We start from the raw sequence: 5,550 nt of genomic DNA on the forward strand, positions 1-5,550 counted from the left end.
TACTTAGCTCAACTTCTTGGAACATCTGATTAATAAAACAGCATACTTTTCTGCAACTCGTTGGGAGACGACCTGGGACTTAAAACTCCCAGTAAATTTAATTGAAATTCTCTGTGACACATTTCTAAATTGATAGGCAGATTTTTGGTGAGTTAAGAACTATACTTGCAACGTAACCATTTTAATAAATTTTTAATTCACCAACTTCTGCTTCCCATCAATTTTTGGCGCCGTTGCCGGGGAGTTGCAATAGAGTGCTAATTTTATTAATTAGAATTTATTTATTTGCATTTTATTTAATTTTGCTACTATGAGCTGCATGTTTTTTCCGTCAAATGACACGTTCACTTCCTGATCCGCGCTTGCTAATATTCGATCCTGAAATTGAAAGGACTATTTCACGAATAAGGCGAGAACAGCGTAGGTTAGCCCGTTCTGAGGGCGGATCTGAAAGTGAATCTGAGGAAGAAACCAGCCCCCGTTCTACTGATTTGGTTGTTTTACGTGCAGAAAACATGGCAGCTAGAAGAGTTACCATTCAGGAGGAAGGAGCTCTTGATTTTACAATGCAACCATTTCAAGCGCATCATCCAGCAGTAGCTACAGATTTTGAAATAAAGACCGCACTACTAAATTTGATGCCCAAGTTTCATGGCCTACCTGATCAAGAGCCTATCAAGCACTTGAGAGATTTCCAGGCAGCCTGTTCTACTATCAGGCGTGATGGCACTGATGAAACTTCAATTCTGCTGAAAGCTTTCCCGTTCTCTCTTGAGGGAAAAGCAAGAGAGTGGTACTACACTCAACCTATAGCAAATGTATCCAACTGGGATACACTCAGAAAGGAGTTTCTGGAGAAATTCTTTCCATTTGAAGTTACTGATAAACTGAGGAAGGATATCTCTATAATTGTTCAGGATGACAATGAGACTCTCTTTGAATACTGGGAGCACTTCAATAATCTTCTGGAAGCATGCCCCCACCACATGATTGACAAGATTGTGCTACTCAGATATATCACACAAGGTATGAGGCCCCAAGATAAGACCACATTGGAAAGTGCCAGCAATGGGTCTATGAAGAAGTACAAGACCACTGATGAAGCTTGGCAATTGATCAATGATTTAGCTGAATCTACTCGGAACCACAGACAGAAGCCAGGCCATTCAAAAGCTGTTGCAGAAGTATCTTCTGGCATAGAGACTGCTGCTCTAAATTGAAGCATCTGTGAGATGACCAACTTGCTGAAGCAAATGCAGTTGAGTCAACAAGCTCAGCAAACTCAACCGCAGCAAAACCAACAACTAGTTCCACAAAGAATTTGCAGAATTTGTGCTGATTACAGCCATTACACTGATGAATGCCCGCAACTCCAACAAGAAGACAACATGGTGGCATCCACTCACAACTTCTATGACCGCCCCAACCAAGGGTACAATCAAAGTGGAAATAATAACCATGGATGGCAGGACAATTTAAACCAAAATTGGAGAGACAACAATAATAGGGGAGGCAGAGATAATCAGGGAAATCAGAGGTGGAATAATAACAACAACAGGCAGCAAAATCAACCTTACCGAGCACCTCACCTGAGGCAAAACCAAGGACCACCGAACAATCAGCAGCAAACCTCTCAATTTACTCATTCTTTTGTATCTTCTAATGAAGATTTATTACAAGCTTTTGAGAAAAGACAACTGGCCATGGAAAATACCATCGTGAATAGTATTAATGCCAGTCTGAATGGTTTCACCTCTACTCTGCAAGCTTTTATGACACAACTTGGTTCAGCATAAAATTCCAGTAACCAACCTTCAAGCACCACTAGAATCCCCTCTCAACCATTACCCAATCCAAAGGGAGGCATTAATGCCATCACCCTGAGGTCCAGAACCACACTGCAGGAGAGGAATCAGGAGGAACCAAGCTCACCAGAATACGCCTCAGCTGAAGAGGTGGTAGAAATCGAAGATGTTGAAGAGGAAAAGGACATACAGGATATAGCTGAAGAGATAGCTCAACCACAGGAAGAAGCACAAAAAGACGCAGGTCCCTCAGAAAACACTACTCCCATTCCATTTCCACAACTTGCAAGGAAGCCCAGGAAGCAGCTGGAACCTGATCCTAAAATGGTAGAAATATTCAAAAAGGTTGAGGTAACTGTTCCCCTTTTTGATGTTATTCAGCAGGTACCTAAATATGCAAAGTTTCTAAAAGACTTATGTATCCATAAAGACAAAATTAATGAATTAGAAACTATTCCTTTAGGTAGTTCTATATCTGCTTTAATGGGAGGATTACCTGAAAAATGTAGTGATCCAGGTCCTTGCATAGTTAGTTGTACTATTGGTGGTGTAGTAATTTATGATTGCATGTGTGATTTAGGAGCATGTGTCAGTATAATGCCTTTGTCTATATATGATGTTTTAAGGCTCCCTCCCTTAAAAAGGTCGGCAGCTCGTTTTGTGTTAGCAGATAAAAGCATTATTACAGTGGCTGGAGTTGCTGAAGATGTTTTGGTGAACATTAAAGGGCTCACATTTCCCACTAATTTTTATATCTTGGAAATGCCCCATAATGATTCAGATAAGCCATCATCAATCCTACTTGGAAGACCATTCCTGAAGACATCAAAATTCAAACTGGATGCTTTTTCAGGAACATACTCCTTTGAAATAGAAGGCCGCATAGTGATCTTCAATCTGAATGAAGTCATTAGCAACCCCCCAGAAGATCGTTCTATCTTCCAGTGTGATGTCATAGACGAAAGTGTGGCTGAAGTCCAAAAAGAAGAGTTTGAAGAGAGGCACACTGGACAAGGTCCGAGTGTGGGGACCCTCTTAACTGACAATGAGGACACTTCACCATTTTCACAAGCCCCAGATAATCCAGAGCCTGCCCATTATCAAAAGTTAGAATTGAAACCTCTCCCTCCACATCTCAAATATGCTTATCTTGAGGATGAGAAGAAGCTTCCGGTTATTATTGCAAGGGAACTGACTTCTCAACAAGAAGAGCAGTTACTTGATGTACTGAGGAAGCATAAGAAGGTAATTGGGTGGAGTTTGGCAGACATAGTGGGAATTAACCCTCAAGTATGCGAGCACAGAATATTTTTAGAAGAAGGAGCAAGACCTGTCCGTCAACCCCAGAGAAGATTGAATCCCACCATCTTGGAAGTTGTCAAAAAGGAAGTGACCAGACTATTGGAGGCCGATATCATATATCCCATTTCAGACAGTGAATGGGTAAGCCTAGTACAAGTGGTGCGCAAGAAGTCCGGAGTCACTACCGTGAAGAATGAGCATGGAGAGCTCATAACAACTAGAGTTCAGAATGCTTGGAGAGTCTGCATTGATTATAGGCGTCTCAACCAAGCTACCCGTAAGGATCACTACCCACTTTCATTGATCAAATGCTGGATCGCCTGTCAGGTAAATCACATTATTGCTTTCTAGATGGTTACACAGGTTATTTCCAGATTTATATAGCTCCTGAGGATCAGGAAAAGACTACTTTTACATGTCCTTTTGGGACTTATGCTTATAAGAGAATGCCCTTTGGCTTGTGCAATGCACCAGCCACCTTCCAAAGGTGCATGATGAGTCTTTTCTCTGATCTTATTGAGGACTGTATGGAAGTTTTTATGGACGATTTTAGCGTTTATGGTGATTCTTTTAACCTTTGCTTAGATGAATTATCTAGAGTATTAGATAGATGTGTTAATACAAACCTTGTATTGAATTTCAAAAAATGCCACTTTATGGTAAAGCAAGGAATTGTATTAGGACATGTGGTATCTAATAATGGCATTTCTGTAGACCCAGCAAAGGTGAATGTTATTTCTAGTTTACCTTATCCCTCTTCTGTGAGGGAAGTCCGTTCATTCCTTGGCCATGCAGGTTTCTACAGGAGATTTATTAAAGACTTTAGTAAGGTGGCACTTCCCTTATCCAGATTACTGCAGAAGGACATTGAGTTCGAGTTCAGTGAAGATTGCAAACAAGCATTTGATAAGCTGAAGACTGCTCTAACTCAATCCCCAATTGTGAGAGGACCCGACTGGAGCCAGCCGTTTGAGATCATGTGCGATGCTTCCAACCATGCAGTAGGAGCAGCGCTGGCTCAGCGTGAAGGTAAGGATCCTTTTATTATTGCCTATGCGTCTAAGACTTTAGACACTGCCCAGTCCAATTATACTACTACTGAGAAAGAGCTACTTGCTATTGTTTTCGCTCTGGACAAATTCCGAGCTTATTTACTTGGTACTAGAGTAGTAGTGTATTCGGACCATGCAGCTCTAAAGTATTTATTAGCTAAAAAGGAATCCAAACCAAGACTTATACGTTGGATACTGTTGTTACAAGAATTTGATTTAGAAATAAAGGATAGGAGTGATAATCAAAATTTAGTAGCGGACCACTTGAGTCGCCTTGAATATATTAAGGATGATTCTACTCCTATAGATGATAATTTTCCTTTTGACAACCTGCAAGCAGTATCTGAGGTAGCCCCTTGGTATGCACCTGTTGCTAATTATTTAGTTAGCCGCACATTTCCTCCACATTTTTCTAAACATCAAAGAGACAAGCTGAAAAGCGAGTCTAAATATTATATATGGGATGACCCATATTTATGGAGATGTGGCGCTGACCAGATAATTAGACGTTGTGTACCTCAATCAGAATTCCAGTCCATTTTAGAGGCTTGTCACTCATCTGAGAGTGGAGGACACTTTGGCCCTCAAAGAACAGCTAGAAAGATCTTAGACTGCGGATTCTGGTGGCCTACTCTTTTTAGAGATGCCACTGAGTTTTGTAAATCTTGTCACCCATGCCAGAAATTTGGTAACATATCCAGGAGGGATGAGATGCCTCAACAATATATGCTTTTCTGTGAAATTTTTGATGTATGGGGCATTGACTTCATGGGTCTATTTCCAAATTCTAGTGGATATTTTTATATATTGTTAGCTGTGGATTATGTTTCCAAATGGGTGGAAGCAATTCCTACCCGCACTGATGATGCTAACACTGTTGTTTCCTTTGTGAGAAACCATATTATATGCCGCTTTGGATCACCACGAGCGATCATGAGCAATCAAGGCACCCATTTTTGTAACAGGAGACTAACAGGCTTGATGAAGAAGCATGGGATAATCCATAAAGTTGCAACAGCTTACCATCCATAAACTAATGGGCAAGCCGAGGTGTCAAACAGAGAAATTAAGCGTATGTTGCAAAAGATAGTAAAGCCTCATAGAAAAGACTGGAGCATCAAGCTACAAGATGCATTGTGGGCATACAGAACAGCATACAAGACACCCATTGGGATGAGTCCCTTCCGCTTGGTTTATGGAAAAGCTTGCCATCTCCCAGTTGAAATAGAACACAGAGCCTTCTGGGCAGTTAAGGAGTGCAACATGGGAATTGAGAATGCTGGAACTGAAAGAAAGTTGCAACTGCAGAAACTAGAGAACCTTCGCCTGGAAGCTTATGAGAACTCTAGAATATACAAGGAAAAGATGAAAGCTGTGCATGATCAAAACAT

The 5,550-nt window shown here is 41.0% G+C and overlaps 1 non-coding gene across 1 annotated transcript; it reads right to left on the bottom strand.

Annotated features, from left to right (window-relative positions):
- Positions 1 to 884: 884 nt before the first annotated feature.
- On the bottom strand, positions 885 to 992 carry LOC112725705 (small nucleolar RNA R71). The gene has a single exon (XR_003164794.1). It is a non-coding gene; the product is annotated as a small nucleolar RNA R71 (small nucleolar RNA).
- Between the last annotated feature and the right edge of the window lie 4,558 nt (positions 993 to 5,550).

Source organism: Arachis hypogaea, chromosome 11 (genome assembly GCF_003086295.3).
Source record: "Arachis hypogaea cultivar Tifrunner chromosome 11, arahy.Tifrunner.gnm2.J5K5, whole genome shotgun sequence".
NCBI classification, from domain to species: Eukaryota; Viridiplantae; Streptophyta; class Magnoliopsida; order Fabales; family Fabaceae; genus Arachis; species Arachis hypogaea.